At 39.6% G+C, this 19950-nt stretch overlaps 1 protein-coding gene and 1 long non-coding RNA gene across 7 annotated transcripts in view; both read right to left on the bottom strand.

Moving 5' to 3' along the window:
- The window catches only part of LOC126994001 (uncharacterized), a 77809-nt gene extending 62309 nt beyond the window's left edge, over positions 1-15500 (bottom strand). For 2 of the 3 annotated variants that reach the window (XR_007748703.1, XM_050853259.1), the window contains exon 1: positions 15176-15500. The gene's annotated coding sequence lies outside the window, so the exon portion shown is untranslated. Of the gene's footprint in view, positions 1-11929; positions 12120-15175 lie in introns of those variants that run through there. The other variant, XM_050853260.1, reaches the window with a different exon arrangement.
- Positions 15501-18534: 3034 nt separating this feature from the next.
- LOC126993986 (uncharacterized) lies at positions 18535-19779 on the bottom strand. 4 transcript variants are annotated; one of them, XR_007748616.1, is made up of 2 exons: positions 19591-19779; positions 18535-19484 (listed from the first exon to the last, which is right to left on the bottom strand). It is a non-coding gene; the product is annotated as an uncharacterized LOC126993986 (long non-coding RNA). The 4 variants fall into 4 exon arrangements; XR_007748626.1 differs by having other exon boundaries at positions 19693-19779; XR_007748631.1 differs by having other exon boundaries at positions 18535-19376; positions 19693-19779.
- Between the last annotated feature and the right edge of the window lie 171 nt (positions 19780-19950).

Here is a 19950-nt window from a genome sequence, read left to right as displayed (position 1 = left end):
GCCCTCATCACCATCACCACCATTTACATCACCGCTTTCATCACCACCACCACCACCACCACCACCAAGATACTACTACTACTACTACTACTACTAATACTAATACTAATACTACTACTGCTACTACTTTTACTACTACTACTACTACTACTACTACTACTACTACTTTCATTATCATCATCATATTCACAGTTACGAAAGCATCATTATTTCTCTCTCTCTCTCTCTCTCTCTCTCTCTCTCTCTCTCTCTCTCTCTCTCTCTCTCTCTCTCTCTCTCTCTCTCTCTTGCCGCTTTGAATGAAGCGAAGTGAGAAAGAGAGAAGAGTACTGCTCTTTCTCCTTTCTTCCTTCTCTCTCTCTCTCTCTCTCTCTCTCTCTCTCTCTCTCTCTCTCTCTCTCTCTCTCTCTCTCTCTCTCTCTCTCTCTCTCTCTCTCTCAATACATCCACACCTCTATTCCTCTCCTTTTCTTTCTTTCTTCCTCTTATTTTTTTCTTTCACATATTTATCATTCTATCTTTTTTTACTAATTGATTTATAGAATGAGTTAGTTTATTTTTTTTCTTTTGATTGATGTTACTGAGTGTTATTTTTTTAAGTCTTCAAAGCTGTCTGTCTATCTGTCTGTGTGTTTGTCTATCTGTACGCCAGCTTAATAAATCTATCTGTCTGTCTGTCATATTGTTTGTTTACTGTCTGTCTGTCTGTCTGTCTACTTATATATTTATCTGTCTGTATGTGTGTATATATGTCTGTCTGTCTGTCTGTATAGGTCCGTTTGTTAGTATCCCCCCCCCCCCCCTCTCTCTCTCTCTCTCTCTCTCTCTCTCTCTCTCTCTCTCTCTCTCTCTCTCTCTCTCTCTCTCTCGACAGGTGAGGGTCCCCGCCACACAACACTGATGGAAAGGTGAGATTGCGAGAGTCTTCTGTTTTTATTTACATGTTTTATGGTCTCTCTCTCTCTCTCTCTCTCTCTCTCTCTCTCTCTCTCTCTCTCTCTCTCTCTCTCTCTCTCTCTCTCTCTCTAACGTGACACCGATTTTCAAGAAAGGAGACAAAAAAGTACCAGGTAATTACAGGCCCATTAGTCTAACTTCGGTTGTAGGTAAGCTACTTGAGGGCATAATTAGAGACAAAATTGTGAGTTACCTTGAAAGCCACTCATTGATTGGGGACTCACAACATGGCTTCCGAAACAAAAGATCCTGCCTATCAAACCTATTAACCTTTTATAACGACCTCTTCACTGTTTATGACGTAACCAAATCACTGGACGTAGTCTATCTTGATTTCCAGAAAGCGTTTGATAAAGTCCCGCATCATAAATTACTTTACAAATTAAAGCAAATAGGTATTGACGGTCAAGTAAACCAATGGATCGCGAATTGGTTGAGCAACAGACAACAAAGAGTAGTGATTGACGGATTTAACTCAGAGTGGGCGCCTGTCACTAGTGGCGTCCCTCAGGGCTCGGTCCTGGCCCAATGCTCTTCATTATATACATCAACGACGTGGATGTTGGACTCAATAACCGCATTAGTAAATTTGCAGACGACACAAAGATTGGTAACTCGGTTCTGACTGACGAAGACAGGCAAAGCCTCCAAGAGGATTTGCACAAAATTTCAACTTGGTCGGATAGATGGGAGATGCCCTTTAACGTAGACAAGTGCCAGGTCCTTCAAATTGGAACGAGGAATAAGAAGTTCGAATACGAAATGCGCGGCGTTAAACTCAAAAGCGTTCAATGCGTCAAGGACTTGGGGGTCAAAATCGCGTCAAACCTCAAATTCTCACAGCAATGCATCGATGCAGCAAATAAAGCGAACAGAATGTTGGGCTTCATTAAAAGAAACTTTGTATTCAAGAATAAAGATGTAATACTCCCGCTCTACAACAGTTTAGTCAGACCCCACTTGGAATATGCGGTACAGTTTTGGTCTCCCCACCATGCAAAGGATATTGCTAAATTAGAAGGTGTTCAGCGTCGGGCAACGAAAATGATCCCTTCCTTGCGCAACAAATCCTACGAAGAAAGGCTTTCTACCCTTAACATGTTCTCTCTTGAGAAACGTCGCCTCCGAGGAAAACTGATCGAAAGTTTTAAAATACTTAATGGTTTCACGAATGTAAACAGATCAACATTGTTTATGATCGATGACACTTTGCGCACGAGGAACAATGGCGTAAAACTCAGATGTAGACAAGTAAATTCAGACTGCACCAAATTTTTCTTCACCAACGTTATAGTGCGAGAATGGAATAAGCTTCCACCATCAGTGGTCCAGTGTAACACGATTGACTCCTTCAAAAATAAGCTCGACCGTCACTTCCTTCAACTTAATATCAACTAGAGTAGAAATGCAACGTTTTGGAGTCTTCTGATTAATGTGAAGTCACTTAGGTTTAAAGACAGACCACCAAGTCTGGACCATGGGGTCTGTGTGGTCTGATTTTCTATGTAAATCTATGTAAATCTCTCTCTCTCTCTCTCTCTCTCTCTCTCTCTCTCTCTCTCTCTCTCTCTCTCTCTCTCTCTCTCTCTCTCTCTCTCTCTCTCTCTCTCTCTCTCTCTCTCTCTCTCTAGCTTATTTCATGTCTACAAATATATATAAAAAAATATATAGTGAAGAAAAGAACATAAGAACATAAGAACGTAAGGAGTCTGCAAGAGGCCGGTTGGCCTATACAAGGCAGCTCCTGTACACTCAACCCCACCTTACCTCACCATCCATGGCTTTATCTAACCTCTTCTTGAATGTATCTATGGTATTGGCACCCACAACATGGCTCCCAAGCCTGTTCCATTAAAACATACTTTGCATTATATTTTCTTTTTATTCGTTATCTTTGTATTTCATTATCTTTTCTTGTATTTTCCAGGTGGCAACGATCGATACCTGATTTATACGTGTTCTGGGTAAGGTCACGTGGTCAGGTCAGGTGTGAAAGCAGGGGAAGGTCAACCACTAATATTGTATACATCTCTCTTACCTGAATTCTCTCTCTCTCTCTCTCTCCTTCTTTCCCCCATCTCTTCATATCTCTAAAATTTATCTGCCTCCTAATTTATCTACCCTTTTCCCTTCTTCCCTCTTCATCTCCTTTCCTTCTCTTCCTCTCTACTTCTCTACCTGTTTACCTGTATCTCTCTCTCTCCCTCCCTGCTTTCCTCTCTCCCTCCTTCTTTCCTCCTCCTCTCTTATCTCTAACATATATCTGCTTGCTAATACATCTAAATAAACAGTTCTCTCCTTCTATCTTTCTTTCATTTTCCTCTCTTTCCTTCTCCTTCTTTACCTGCTTACCTGTATTTCTCTCTTCCTCCCTGCTTTCCTCCCTCCCTCCTTCTTTCCTCCTCCTCTCTTATCTCTAACATTTATCTGCTTGCTAATACATCTAAATAAACAGTTCTCTCCTTCTATCTTTCTTTCATTTTTCTCTCTTTCCCTCTCCTTCTTTACCTGCTTACCTGTATTTCTCTCTTCCTCCCTGCTTTCCTCCCTCCCTCCTTCTTTCCTCCTCCTCTCTTATCTCTAACATTTATCTCCTTGCTAGTATATCTAAACAGTTCCCTCCTTCCATCTTTCTCGTCTTTTCCTCCTTCTCTCCTCCTTCCTTCTCCTTCAATCTATCAGCCTACCGACCTATCTATCTATTAATTCGTTGGTCTATCCATACCTTTTTTCATCCATTCGCTTCTATCTTTATCATATTTGACTTCACTTACTTTCCTTCATCTTTTATCATTTTCCTTCTTTCCTTTTTTCTTTTGTATATGTCTACCTATCTCCCTCCCTCTCTCCACTTCTTACCTCCATATCTACCTACCTGCCTTTTTTATCTCTTCCTTCCCTATCCTCCTTCCCTTCACTTTCCTCTCTCCTTTATCCCCTTTCCTTCATTCCTTCCGTCTTCAACCTCCTCCTTCTCTTCCTCCCCTCTACACTTCTCTTCCCTCTCCTATCCTTCTCCCCACTGCCAGCTCTCCCTTTCCTCCCCTTCCTTCTCCTTCTATATTTCCTTCCCTTTTCTCATCCTTCTACCTTACCTACCTGTCTGCTTACCTGTCTTTACCTTTCAATTAACACACACATAAACATTTAAGGTCTGTTTATATGGGTCGTAAAAGGTCGTAAATATCTGTGTTTATCTTTTATTTGATTCTCTATGTTTTCTCTTTATTCTGTTTTTTTGTTATTTATATTCGTTTCTAAGTACTAATATATGGTGTGTGTGTGTGTGTGTGTGTGTGTGTGTGTGTGTCATATTTCCTCGCGGACAAGGCATGTATTATGGCACTGTCTTGCACCCGAAGTCTCGATACGGTCGTGTGGCATTGATATACACACACACACACACACACACACACACACACACACACACACACACACACACACACACACACACACACACATATACACACACACACACACACGGAGGGAGCAACAACCCACCATGAACTAATAAATCCATTGACATAAAGATAATTGGGTAAAAGATGGCATGGGGAGAACACAATGAAAGAAGGAAGAGGAGGAGGAGGAGGAGGAGGAGGAGAAGGTAAAAACAAAGGAACGTCGCATCGAGTGTGGCCCAGAACAAGAGACAAAACAATTTACGAGAGAGAGAGAGAGAGAGAGAGAGAGAGAGAGAGAGAGAGAGAGAGAGAGAGAGAGAGAAAAGTGATGAATGAGAGAAAGAAGAATTAGAGAAAGAGAGAGAGAGAGAGAGAGAGAGAGAGAGAGAGAGAGAGAGAGAGAGAGAGAGAGAGAGAGACACGTATGCATAAATATATCAAGACTTCGGACGGGAAAATGGTCTTCTAATCAATCCACATTCTCTTTTGTGATAGAGAGAGAGAGAGAGAGAGAGAGAGAGAGAGAGAGAGAGAGAGAGAGAGAGAGCGTCATGGGTGCTGTGTTAAGACGGTGTTACTAAATAAAGAACAATACCACACCACCACCACCACCACCACCACCACCATCACCACCACCCTAAACACACTTGGCAGAGTCTTAGATGGAAGGGGAGGGAAGGGGAAGGGGAGGGAAGGAGAAGGGGGAAGGGAGTACGCCCCCTCTCTTACCCTAAAACCTTTCCCCCACCCTTTCCCCTCTCTCTCCCTTCCTCCCTTCTTAGCACTCTCTCCCTCTCTCCCTCCTCCTCCTCCTCCTCTCTATACTAACCTAAACAGTAAACATCTACCTATTTGCCTCCCTTCCTCTTCCCTTCCCTCCCTTACCCCTCTTCCCTTCCTTCCCCTTTCCCCTCCCTTCCTTCCCCTTTCCCCTCTCTTCCCTTCCCTCCCCTTTCCTCTTCCTCCTCCTCCTTCCTCTTCCCCTTGTCAGATGAGCGTAGACGAGACAGGAGTGGTGGTGATGGTGGTGGTGGTGGTGGAGGTGGTGGTGGTGGTGGTGGTGATGGTGCAGTCAAATCAGCACTATATTCACCAACTGGGTCACCACAACACCACATGTCGACTCCTCCTCCTCCTCCTCTTCCTCTTCCTCTTCCTCCTCATCTTCCTTCTCTTTGGTTGTATGTTTGTTTTATTTGTTATCTATTTATCTTTTTTCTTATCCATTATACTCTTCCGATTCCTCCTATTTTTTTTTCTCTTCCTCTTCCTGTTATTCATGTTTTTCCTCCTCTTCCTTGTTTTTAGTTTCCTCCTCCTCCTCCTCCTCTTTCTATTATATCTCCTCCAACTTGCTTTTTATCGCCACCTCCTCCTCCTCCTCCTCCTCCTCCTCCTCCTCTTCTTCCTATTCTCTGTTTCTCACTTTATTATTTGGCTTTCTTTCTTCCTCTTTCTCTTATTACTGAATTTTCTACTACTTTTTTTTTGTCTCCTCCTCCTCCTCCTCCTCCTTAATCTTACATCTTCCTCTTGTCTTCCTCCCTTCTCATCTTTCTCTTCTTTCTTCTCTTCAGTCAAAAGCCAAAATTCACTTCTTAATTCCCTCTTCCTTATCTCTTCTATTCCTTCTCTTTATTTTGTTCTTATTCATTCCCTTATTTTCTCTTTTTTTTTATTTTTACTTTTTTTGCATTCCTTCCCTCCCTCTTGTTTTTTTTTTATACATTTCTTCTCCTCCATTAACATTCTCTCTCTCTCTCTCTCTCTCTCTCTCTCTCTCTCTCTCTCTCTCTCTCTCTCTCTCTCTCTCTCTCTCTCTCTCTCTCTCTCTCTCTCTCTCCAAATCTCATCATTCCTAACTCAAATAATCGTACTCTCTCTCTCTCTCTCTCTCTCTCTCTCTCTCTCTCTCTCTCTCTCTCTCTCATCTATTTCCAGCTGTCGCCGTCACTCAAACTTAAAATTAGAAAAAAAAAAAAAAAAAAGAAGAAAAAAAAACTTACGAACACATATTATATCGTGTTACTGTTGCTTGTGTGTGTCTGTGTGTGTGTGTGTGTGTGTGCGTGTGTGTCACGGTATACACACAAGCGGTAATAAGTCTAGACAGGGGAGGGGTAGGGGTGGGGGGGGGGGACCTGTACGTAGCTTTTGATGTGTGTGTGTGTGTGTGTGTGTGAGAGAGAGGTTAAAATGGCGCGTTACGAGAAAAATACGAATAACTAAAAATAAAATATACTCTCTCTCTCTCTCTCTCTCTCTCTCTCTCTCCGACAAACAATGAACATGACATCAGCGTGGGAGGGAAACGGGGAGGGGGGAGGGGGAGGGGGAGGGAGGGAGGAAGAGAGGTAAGAAAGGAGGGAGGGAAGGAGGAAGAAATGAAAGAGAAAGGAAGGAGGGAGAGAAGAAAAGAAGGTAGGAGGGAAAGAAGAGGAAAAATTTGAATGAGGGAAGAAAAGAAAGAAGTGAACCAAGGAAAGGGGAGAAAGGGGGAGGAAGAGGAAGAGAGGGAAGGGAGGGAAGGGAAGGGAGGAAAGGAAGGAGGAGCAGAAGAAAGGAGAGAGTCACAGAGAGAGAGAGAGAGAGAGAGAGAGAGAGAGAGAGAGAGAAAGAGAGAGAGAGAGAGAGAGGAAGGTGGTATACGAAGGGAAAAAGGAAGAAAAAGATGAGAATGTAAGGAAAAGAAGACAGAAAGAGGAGGAAGAAGAGGAGGAAGAGGAGGTATGCAAGGAAGAAGATAAAAAAAAGCGGAAAATGAGTTGATAGATAAAACGGGAAAAGAAGAAAGGGAAGGAAAGTCATGAGAACGGAAGAAAGGAAGAAACAGAGAAAGAAAAGGAAAGGAATAGGAGTCGATTATATAAACAAGAGGAAAGGGGGAGGAAAGTGATAAGAAAGGAAGGAGAAAGGAATAAAAGAAATGGGAGGCAATGAAACACGAAGGAGGAGAAGTGAGAAAAAAAAGAGGAAGGAAAGGAAGGTGAGGAAAGAAGGAAGGAAGGAAGGAAGAAGAGGAAAATGGAAGAGAAGGAAGAACCATGAACCAGAAGTGAGGAAGAGGAGGAAGAAGGAGGAAGAGGTGGAAAAAAGAAAGGGGGAAGAAGTGAAGGAGTGAGGAAGAAGAGGGAAGAGAAGGAGGAAGAAGAGGAAGAGGAGAGGTAAAAGTGAGGAAGGAGGAAATAAGAGGGAGGAGGAAGAGGAAGAGAAAGAGGATAAGTAAAAGTGGGGAAAGGAGGGAAGAAGAGAGGAAGAAGAGAGAAAAGGAGGAAGAGGAAGAGAAAGAGGAGAGGTAAGTGGGGAAAGGAGGGAAGAAGAGAGGAAGAAGAGAGAAAAGGAGGAAGAGGAAGAGAAAGAGGAGAGGTAAAAGTGGGGAAAGGAGGGAAGAAGAGAGGAAGAAGAGAGAAAAGGAGGAAGAGGAAGAGAAAGAGGAGAGGTAAAAGTGGGGAAAGGAGGGAAGAAGTGGAGAAGAAGAGAGAAAAGGAGGAAGAGGAAGAGAAAGAGGAGAGGTAAAAGTGAGAGAGGGGGGATGAAGAGAGAGGAGGAGGAGGAGGAGGAGGAGAAGTAAAAGTGGGAAAGTAGGGAAGAAGTGGAGAAGAAGAGAGAAAAGGAGGAAGAGGAAGAGAAAGAGGAGAGGTAAAAGTGAGAGAGGGGGGATGAAGAGAGAGGAGGAGGAGGAGGAGGAGGAGGAGGAGGAGGAGGAGGAGAAGTAAAAGTGGGAAAGTAGGGAAGAAGTGAGGAAGAAGAGAGAAAAGGAGGAAGAGGAAGAGAAAGAGGAGAGGTAAAAGTGAGAGGGGGATGGAGAGAGGAGGAGGAGGAGGAGGAGGAGGAGAGGTGGAATGGTCTCGGTAATTTATTGTTATTAATGATCTCTCTGTCTTCTTGGCCTACACATGCTGGCCAACAGAGTGACTGACTGTAGTAAATAAGGCCTACCCCCCCCCCCCTCTCTCTCTCTCTGGTGTTGCAAGATCTAATTATGGTAAAAATAAACAACAACAACAACAACAACAACAACAACAATAATAATAATAATAAGAATAATAATAAGAATAATAATAATAATAATAATAATAAGAAGAAGAAGAAGAAAAAGAAGAAGAAGAAGAAGAAAAAGAAGACGAACCACAGCAGTAATAACAGAAACATAACAATAATAATAATAATAATAATAATAATAATAATAATAATAATAATAATAATAATAATAATAATAATAAAAGCAATACCTAAACTAACTCTCTCTTGTTTAATATTTCAGGTTAAGATTTGTAAGCTCTGAACGATGCTGACCCAAACTTTCTCCGGGAATTGATAGTTTTTTTTTATGTTATGTCTAATACTATGACTACCCAATACCGTTTATCTAAGCCAGGGACGTAATTTCGAGGGGACAAGGGGTGCTATAGCCTCCGCCAATGTTTTCTATATCGGCCTCAAAATGCCCATAAAATTGCTAAAAAAAATAAATCCCAAAACTGCGCATGCTTGTTTCGTTCGACCCCTCCCCCCCTCCAACCTCATGAACCTATGATACCCTCTAGCCCCCCCCCCCCTCCAGAAATCTGCCAAATTTACACGGGCCTACTAAGCTAACCCAACTAACACATTTCATGCCTCTTTTCCTTTATATTCACACTTGTTTTAATCTCTGCCTCTTTTCCTTTATTTTCACACTTATTTTGATCTCTGCCTCTTTTCCTATGTTTTTTTTCGAGAGGTTTAAAGGTTAGTAGAAGACATATACGGCAAGAGAAAGCCGTTGGTGAGGTGGGAGACGAGACAGGGAAGGAGCCATAAAGTAAATCCTAACTCAGTAACCTAAGTAACCTAACCCCGCTGAAAGTGTGACCCATCGCTGCTAAAATTAAAGAGAAAGGAAGGAGAGAGAGAAGAAAGGAATTGGTATATAGGAGGGAAGGAGGGAAAGGAGAGGAAAAATAGACGGAGGAAAGAAAATAAAGAAATGAACCAAGGAATGAAGGGCAGGGGAGAAAGGGAGACGAAGGGGAGGAGAGGGAAGGGAGGGAAAGGGAAGGGAGAAAGAGCAGAAAGGGAGGAGTCACGGGAATGTAGAAAACTATAAATGAATGTAAATAAGTACCTATCATCATTTAATTAGTAACCTGTCTCCATTTGCAATAGTAACCTACCACAAAAACATTCATAACCTATCACCCCTAAATCAGTAAAATATCACCATTGAATCCGTAACCTATCACTACTAAATTAACCCCAGTAAAATTTGTAGGCTATACTTAAGCATTGATTCTCACACCCTCCCATGGAAAAACGGATGCGATTATTTTATTAGTTCTCTAAGTTTCTGGGGATAAAGAAGACATGTATAACTTTTTTTTTTTTTTTTTTTTGAGGGGGGAGCATCAGTCAGTGCATTTACCGAATAATCCACAACAATAGCCATACAGTAAAATTAGTAGGCTACGTAAACATGGATTTTCACACCCGCCCTTCCATGGAAAAACGGATGCGATTATTTTATTTGTTCTCTAAGTCTCTGGGGTGTTCAACAGACATGTATATCGTTTTTTTAGGGAGTATCAGTCAGTGCATTTACCGAATAATCCACAATAGCCATACAGTAAAATTGGTAGGCCTTTTTTTAGGGAGTATCAGTCAGTGCATTTACCGAATAATCCACAATAGCCATACAGTAAAATTAGTAGGCCTTTTTTTTAGGGAGTATCAGTCAGTGCATTTACAGAATCTTAACAACAAAAAACATACCGTAAAATTAGTAGGCTACGTAAACATTGATTATCACACCCGCCCTACCATGAAAAAACGAATGCGGTTATTTTACTTGTTCTCTAAGTTTCTGGGGTGTTCAACAGACATGTATATCGTTTTTTTAGGGAGTATCAGTCAGTGCATTAATCGATCTTAACCCACAGCAAAAAAATATACAGTAAAATTAGTAGGCTACGCAAACATAGATTGTCACACCCACCTTACCATGGAAAAACGAATGCGGTTATTTTACTTGTTCTCAGTTTCTGGGGGGGTTAAACAGACATGTATATAATTTTTTTATTGAGTATCAGTCAGTGCATTAATCGATCTTAACCCACAGCAAAAAAATATACGGTAAAATTAGTAGGCTACGTAAACATTGATTCTCACCCCCGCCCTACCATGGAAAAACGAATGCGGTTATTTTCACTTGTTCTCAGTTTCTGCGGGGTTAAACAGACATGTATATCGTTTTCTGTTTTTTTTTTAAGTATCAGTCAGTGCATTAATCGAATCTTAACAATGTACAATAACCATGGTGAAATTAGTAGGCTACGTAAACAATGATTTTCACACCCACCCTACCATGGAAAAACAAATGTGGTTATTTTACTTGTTCTCTAAGTTTCTGAGGGTAAAAGAGACATGTATATCCTTTTTTTAGTGAATATCAGTCAGTGCATTTACCAAATCTTAACACTCTACAATAACCATAGTGAAATTAGTAGGCTACGCAAACATTGATTCTCACACCCGCCCTTCCATGGAAAAACGAATGCGATTATTTTACTTGTTCTCTTAAGTTTCTGGGGATAAAGAGGGAATGTAGCGCATCGTATTTTTTAAAGAGTATGTCAGTGCATTTACAGAATCTCAACTCACACCAATAACCATACAACAGTAGCTACTTATAAGAAACAATACATGAAATAAAACTATGACCGAACAAACTAAGGTCGGTTTTCTTTTAGACGCTTGAGAATTTATATACAGTACGAGGAACGAACGAATGAAGGAATAAGAGCGAGAAGACAAAAAACAAGGAGCAAAGGCGCAAGGAAAGGTACCGAGGAAAGATTATTGAAAAGTAACTACAGAAAAGGAAGAGGGGAAGAAGAATGGAAAGAGGGGAGGATGGTGTTCAAAAGAGTATCATCGCCATTGGTCAGTATTGTCAAACGGTTCAATCTTTCATATAAACTATTTCAAAAGGCCAAAAAGAAGATCAATCGGGTTCCAATAAGTGCTTTTTTTAAAGTTTTATAGTACAGAAGAAGAGTCAAACTACCAGAAAGGTCAGAAAACTAACACTGGAAATGCCCAAAGCTCCTACGAAAGCCTTGTCAAATATGTGTTTAAGAATGACCCAGAAGATTACAAACAATGGAGCCTTTCATAAACACGAACCTCGATTCCCTTGTATTTAAGTGGTGCATCCGATTCTCTTCTTCCATGCACGAGAACGGAGTCTTAATAAACACGAAAACACATAAATAAAGACACTAGAGGAGCCGTGAGCTGAGAAATATGGACAAAAAGACAGACCAGGTGAGGCGGAAGAGTCTAACCACAGATGCCAGGTTAACGTACTCAGAGCCGCGTATTTACCTGTTTCTGCCCCTTAACTGTTGCCAAGAAACACCGATAATTAACCATTTAAACGGTAAACATATATGAAGGCAGTTATTTGGGTGATGAAAGCAGTTTTTGGGTCGGAAATCGGCAAAAATAGGAGGCAGAGTACGACAATCTGGCAACGTTAAACAGTACCGAACCAAGATGTAAAGCAACGAAACCTTTCACACACAAACCTCGATTCCCTTGTATCTAGGCGGTGCAACTCCTTCTTGTCCTTCATCCGGAGTAACGAAGTATTAATGAACACGAAAACACATAGATAAAGACACTAGACGAACCGTGAGCTGAGGAATATGGGTAAAAAGACAGACCAGCCACAGCTCACTCAATCTCCCTTCCGCCATTGGTATTGTCTGGAGTTTGCGCGCGCAAGTTCGTAATTTTAAACTTACTTTATCTACAAATATTAATACTACGTCAAGTTCTTCCCTATTTATTTTCTTAGTTTTGAGGAGGTGATTGTATTTCTTCCTTTATTTTTTGCATATTAACCACAGTATATTCGGTTTTAATTGTTACCGCTGCACCCGTGTAAAAAAAAAATTTTAAACTGATTTTCACCTACAAATACAAAATACTATGACAAGATTTTCCTTATTCATGCTTTGACAATGTAATTTTTATAGTCCTTCCCTTTTTAAACATATTAACTGGTGTACTCTTCTGTTGCCGCTGCGGGCGTGGAAATTTCGATATAAACTATATTTTAACCTGCAAATATTAAATCCTATGACAAATTCTTCGTTATTTATGTTTTGCCGATGTCTTTTTTGTATATCCTCCTTTATTTATACACATTAGCAACTGTATTCTGTTTTCTTACCGCGGCGCGAGCGGAAAAATTATAAAAACTGATTTCCACCTAAATCTTCAAAAATACTATGAGAATTTCCTCCTTATATATGTTTTGGCAATGTAATGTTTCTATGTCTTCCCATTTTTATGCATATTAACTACTGTACAATATTTTTTATTGATATGCGCGCGAGAAAAAAAAATATATATATATAAACTTACAAATGCAAAATACTATTATCTATTAGTTTTTCCTTATCTTTATTTTGACAATGTGACTTTTGTATTCCTTTCCTTATTCATGTATATTTACCACTGTATATTTTGTTTTATCACATTAATGGACTTGCCATGATAAAATTTTCAACACTAATGTTTGTCTAAAAAAATAATGTTGGAGCATACCGCAGTGTAGAGCGAACGGTAGGCTGGTTATTTTATTTTTCTCTATGTAGGCCTAGTACTCCTTCTTACCTACTGTTTTTACTACACTAATATATATAAATAAAAAAAAAAAAAAAAATACACACACACAGCAGCCCAGCAGGCCCCCTCCCCTCCCTCTCCCTCGTAGGGTATTGTTTTTTTTTTTTTTTTATTATGTATTTGTTGTGTTGTTGTTGTTTTATATTTATGTATTTTGAAAAGAAATAAAGGCAACAAAAAAAAAAAAAAAAAAAAAAAAAAAAAAAAATTCCTACAAACACAAAGACAGAAAGATTGAGCGATTGTAAGAGGTCATTTTGTCCCTCCCTTTGAATTTTAATAAATTTAGAATTTAAAGTTTAAAGTCTTTAGTATTTTTTACCACTTCTATTAAAACACGACCATTTTTTTTTTTAACTATTTTTTTTTTCTATTTTATTTTTTTTCTATATGTTTTTTTGCTCTTATAAAGCTTTTACATAGTTCTTTTAGGCCACTTATTAAAACACAGCCATAATTTCACACTAAACATTTTTTTCACACTAAACATTTAATTTCTATATGTATTACTGTTTTAATTGTTACTGTTTTTATCGCACTTGAAGCTTGTATAGTTCCTTTGGATCACTTATTAAAACATTACCATGATTTCACACTAAACATTCACCTCTTTTCCAAACATAATGGTACCGGTAGTCTATTTATTTGTTTTTATGTGTATCGCTGTTTTGTTACTGTTTTTATCACACTTAAAGCTTAAAGTTCTTTTAGGCCACTTATTAATACACAACTATGATTACCACACAAAACATTCGCCTCTTTTTTCAAACACACGACAGACGATTAAATAACGAGGAACAAACATGATTCTATTTATATTTCTTCATGTATTTCTGGTTAGTTTTACCTTTCGTTACACTAATACATAGCTTTATCAAATTCGTTTAGGCGGATTATCAAACACAGCCATGATTTCATACCAAACATTCGCCTCATTTATAAACACCGCTGACATAGACGATTTAATAATGAGGAACAAACATCGTCACGCACTAATAATAAAAGAAAAACACCATAATGAACTTCAAAGCCTCTATGGATAGGTCAGCGCGAGGATATATATAATTATGATAACATGGAGGAGCTCAGCGCTAACACCCTATCATGCTTTCAGTCAGAGTCTCAGCCTTTCATCTTCAGACTATGCTGAACGGGATGATTAAAGCAGTTATCTTATTCATCTTACAACAATATAAGACCCTCTATACGTTCATTATTACCAGATTCGACTTTCATTCCCGTGATATGTTGATTAATTGAAGTTTCACCCTCACATGAAAACTTAGAGATAAAAATTTATAAATCCCACTGTTTTATTTTAATCGGCTCAATATCTTACATGTCTAACCTCCCATGCACGAATATCTTAACAAACTAGCCTAAAAATTAATACGCTAGCTTTATTTCCCTTCTTACACGATTTGGAAAGCCTTTTACCCTTATCTTAATCTCTACACATAATCGTACAATATAATCCAGCCTAATCTTATCCAAACAGCCTCATAATATCTTACTGAGGTACCTAGCCTAATATTGTAGGGTTATTACGTACTTCCTACACGATTTAGAGAGGCCTTCACTCTTATATTTAATCCTCACACATAGTCGTACAATATAATCTAGCCTAATCTTATCCAAACGACCTCATGCAGATGCGCTAATATCTTACTGAGGTAGCCCAAAAAATATAATATTGTAGTGTAAAATATTCTCTTCTTACACGATTTAGAAAGCCCCTCACTCTTATCATTAATCGTCACACAGAATCGTACAATATAATCTAGCCTAATCTTATCCAAACGACCTCATGCAGATGCGCTAATATCTTACTGAGGTAGCCAAAAAAATAATAATATTGTAGTGTTATTCCCTTCTTACACGATTTAGAAAGCCCCTCATTCTTATCATTAATCGTCACACATAATCGTACAATATACTCTAGCCTAATCTTATCCAAACGACTTCACGCAGATGCGCTAATGTCTTACTGAGGTAGCCAAAAAAATAATAATATTGTAGTGTTATTCCCTTCTTACACGATTTAGAAAGCCCCTCACTCTTATCACACACACATACTCGTAATAATATGATCTAGCTTAAATCCATGCAGTCTGATATAGGCTACCTTAATATCTTACCGAGGCAGGCGGACGCTTATTGCAGTGTAGAATAGGCCGCTGTTTTTCCTTTCAACACCACATATTAAGTTTATTCACCCGAGGAGTCACGCGCACACCACGTTTTTCACACTTTCCCACACTCATTAACCCCTCACCTGGTCTTCCTCACACGCACAAAGGCCAGAGAACGCAATAATTAAACCGTAAGGCCGTGCGCTCTCCACTTATGCGATTTCAAGCACCGCGTGAAGGCAAATTTGCGTTATCAGCTTATTTTCACTCCCGCCGCCACGCACTCGCACACACCCGCCCTTCTCTCCACCACCAGGCACTGTGAAGCCATGCCAAGCTCTCCTGCCCCTACCAAGCCACCCTTCCGGCACCCTGGCACCCCTACCCCTGCCACCACACCCCTGCCTCAGCCACCCTCTCTTCCCTATGCATCTGTCTTGTTTTCGTGGGCATTTCTCTTTCTCTAATTCCCCCAAACTCGAAATTACCTTCATTCTTCTTTATTCTTCCTTATTTCCTTGTAGATTTGTTCCTCCCCTTCCATGTGCCTCTTTCTAAGTCTTGTTTTCGTGTGTATTTCTCTTTCTCTAATTCCCCCAGACTCGAAATTACCTTCATTCTTCTTTATTTCCTTGTAGATTTGTTCCTTCCCTTCCATATGCATCTTTTAAAGTCTTGTTTTCGTGGGTAATTCCTTTTTCTCTTCCTCCCCTAAGCTGGAAATTACCTTCATACTTATTTTTCCTTCTTTATTTTCCTTATTGATTCGTTCCTCCCTTTCTCTTTGCATCTCAAACCTTGTCTTGTTTTCGTGGGTAGCCTAATCCTTTTTTTCTCTTCCTCCCCTAAACTGGAAATTACCTTCAAACTTCTTTTTCCTTCCCCCTTTTCCCGTTTAGATATGTTCCTTCCCTTCTCTTTGCATCTCTCGACCCTTGTCATATTTTGGTGGGTCTTCTATTTCTTATTTTTGTGGGGTATTAGAACTGTTATATTTGCCAATGAAAAGTAAGTCTAGACACTCCCATGCCCTCATCAATTCACGATTACAAATCACTCCGACATTAGTTTTGCGAGGAAAAGTATCATCGGGGTTTACTGCAGCGCGAGACTCAAGCAAAGTTATGTGGTATTTTGGGACAGCTTGGGGCCATGATTCCTCTCCACACAATCCCAGCAGATGTTTACTCCACCCACGGTTACAGGCATGTTAGAGAATAATAGAAGAACATAGATTAACCACAGTCAGGCAGGTCGAAAGCAAGATAACACAAAAACAGAGAAAAGGCCATAAATTCACACAAAACACAGAGAGAGAAGATTACAGACTAACAAAAACAGCACAAATGACCATCAATCATTCTTATTACCCCTTAAGACAGGTGGTAGGTGGGTGGGTACACGAGAAACGTCAAAGGAAGGAAGGTGAAGAATTAAAGGAAGAGCTAAATCAAACGAAAAGAAGCTAAATCAAATGAAGAGCTAAATCAAATGAAAGGAAGAGCTAAATCAACTTCGATCTACTGCAGCTCTGAAGGTCATATTCGAACTAAATATTTGACAAGGCTTTCGTGGGAGTTATGCGCATTTCCAGGGGTAGTTTTATGGCCCTGATGGTAGTTTGACAAAGCCTCTGCAAATTGAACGTAAAGAAACACTCATGGGGACGCGTTCAACCTCTTTTTTGTCCTTTAGAAATGACTGATGGAAGAAAGGGAAGCGTCTCTTAAGAATACCGACTCTAGGAAGGAATTAAAGTTCTCGCCTCATAACTCATCTCTTTAAACCGTGAAGTAGTTAAAGGGACGCGAGGAGGGGACGGAGAAGGAAACTGTATCTCCACCAACAGCCATGAACGAACTTACAGCCATTCATCATATAATAGTACAGAAAGGGTATGAGAAAATGTGAGATATAACGAGAAAAAGAAGAAAATTAAAAGAGAAAAGCCATGAAAACGAAGAAGAGGAGAGGAGAGAAAAGAGGAAAGAAGAGAAATGAAGAAGAGATGTCCTACTACTAATAATAAGTACAGAAAGGGTATGAGAAAATGAGAAATATAAGGAGAAAAAGAAGAGAATGAAACGAGAAAAAGCCATGAAAACGAAGAGGAGAGAGAAAAGAGGAATGAAGAAGAGATATACTACTAATGATAAGTTTTAACTCGTCCTGAGACATATAGAGAAAAAATAACAAACGTAGCTAGACCGGGTCATTTATGGTTTCACTGCTATATCAAGGTGGAAAGGTTAGGTTAGTGCAAGGAGACTATATCATTTTTGTACTATAGTCTCCTTGGGTTAGTGGGTTAATAGAATGTTACACCACCTACCTGTTAAGACTGAAGAAGTGGAGTAATTTGACTCTTCACCGGAGCAGAATGGAGGATGTCTTGAAGTGGACTAAGGAAAACTAATAATTATGATGTGCTGAGGATATGGAATTGTATCAGCACCTAGATAAACTGTCAGTAACCCCATTCAGCGCACCATATTGTACTAAGCCTGAATGAGATGATAAAAAAATAAATAAATGAGATAAATACAGTTACAACGTCGTGGGAGGCAACTTGTATAGCCTAACCTTATTCACGTCCTCCTTCGGTATATCGTTAACAAATACTCAATTCTAAACCTAACCTCTCCTTCTCTAACCCTTTTTTTTTTACTATTCTCATTATTCTGTTTATTCTTTAACTATTTCTTCCTTCATTGCTTTCATCATATAGCCATTTACTTATTCCATGCCTGACCTTACCCCCATTCCTTCACTCACTCTTTCTCTTTTGTTTATTTATTCTGTTTATTCTTTAACTCTTCCCTTCTTCATCGCTTTCATCATCTAGCCATTACCTTATTCCATGCATAACTTTACCCTTCTTCCATCCCTCATTCTCTTTCTCTTCTGTTTACTATTCATGATTATTCCACGTCTAACCTAACTCCTTTTCCGTCCCTCGTCTCATTCTTCCTCATCTTCATCCCACTTACCATGCCTGACCTTCATCTTCCTTCATCTTTTACTTCTTCCCTTCTTTTCCCTTTTTCATTTATTCAGCATTCCTTCATTCATTCGCTGACTTTTCTCAGGCATTTCCTTCCTTTAATCATCTTTTCCTTCTTATTTTCTTCGTTTTCTGTTTCTTGTCCTCAATCTTTTTTCTTATTTTCCTCCTTGTTCTTTTTCTTCTTCCTTCTCTAATTCTCTTTCTCTTTTGTTTACTATTCATGATTATTCCACGTCTCACCCAACTCCTTTTCCTTCCTTTATCTCTTCCTCTTCTTCCTCAGTTTCCCTTTAACATATTTCCATGCCTGACCTTACTCCCCTTCCTCTCACTCTTCACAGCTGTTTCAAACCATCCATTACCAAAGAAATTTATTGACCTAAAATAACAGGCAGAGTATACAGGTAAATTTACTCAGGTAATGCTAATTTGTAAGGCTGGTTTCCAAAATATACAGATCACACTAACTTATGATATAATTTGTGGGGTTCTTTCTAGATGAGGTATTTCAGAACGCAACACTCTGAACCCTCAAAACAAAAGCATATATATAATACTGGATCAATCAGAGTATAAAAATAGGAAGCTTCTTTTGTATGGGTCAAATTCGGGCTGTACGAGGAAGAACCGAGAACACAACAGCAGTCTGATAAGTGGTGTGAGTAGTACTAACATAACGGAGGCATCGGAGAAGGGGCGTGAGGGACAAAGCCATTTTCTCTGCAGTAAGAAAGTCAGGCTACACATCACAGGAAAAATGAGAAACAAGTGGAAAGTGACCTTGTATCTTGTTTTTCCTGGAGACAAAGCCGTTTTTTTTTTTTTTTGACTGCAGTAAGAAATGCAGGCTACGCACCACAGGGAAAACAAGGAACAAGTGAAAAGTGACCTTGTATCTTATTTTTCCTGGAGACAGCCGTTTTTTTCTTTTTAACTGCCGTAAGAAAGTCAGGCTACACATCACGGGAAAAACAAGGAACAAGTGAAAAGTGACCTTGTATCTTGTTTTTCCTGGAGACAAAGCCATTTTTTTTTAAGTGCAGTAAGAAAGTCAGGCTACACATCACAGGGAAAACAAGGAACAAGTGGAAAGTGACCTTGTATCTTGTTTTTCCTGGAGACAAAGCCATTTTTTCTCATCTACAGTAAGAAACACAAGCTACACGTCACAGGAAAAACGAGAAGCAAGTGAAAAGTGACCTTATCTTGTTTTTTCCTGGAGACAAACCCCCCTTTTTTTTTTTTTGACTGCAGTAAGAAATGCAGGCTACACATCACAGGGAAAACAAGGAACAAGTGAAAAGTGACCTTGTATCATGTTTTTCCTGGAGACAAAGCCATTTTTTTTTTTTAACTGCGGTAAGAAAGTCAGGCTACACATCACAGGAATAATGAGAAACAAGTGAAAAGTGACCTTGTATCTTGTTTTTCCTGGAGACAAAGCCATTCTCTCTCTCTGCAGTAAGAAACACAGGCTACACATCACAGGAAAAATGAGAAACAAGTGGAAAGTGACCTTGTATCTTGTTTTTCCTGGAGACAAAGCCATTCTCTCTCTCTGCAGTAAGAAACACAGGCTACACATCACAGGAAAAATGAGAAACAAGTGAAGTGACCTTATCTTGTTTTTTTCCAGGAGACAAAGCCGTTTTTTTTTTTTTGACTGCAGTAAGAAATGCAGGCTACGCACCACAGGGAAAACAAGAAGCAAGTGAAAAGTGACCTTGTATTATGTTTTTCCTGGAGACAAAGCCGTTTTTTTTTTTTTTTTAAC

This window comes from Eriocheir sinensis, chromosome 7 (assembly GCF_024679095.1).
Source record: "Eriocheir sinensis breed Jianghai 21 chromosome 7, ASM2467909v1, whole genome shotgun sequence".
Classification (NCBI taxonomy): domain Eukaryota; kingdom Metazoa; phylum Arthropoda; class Malacostraca; order Decapoda; family Varunidae; genus Eriocheir; species Eriocheir sinensis.
Note: the sequence above shows the minus strand (reverse complement) of the source record. Positions and strands in the feature narration are given on the sequence as shown.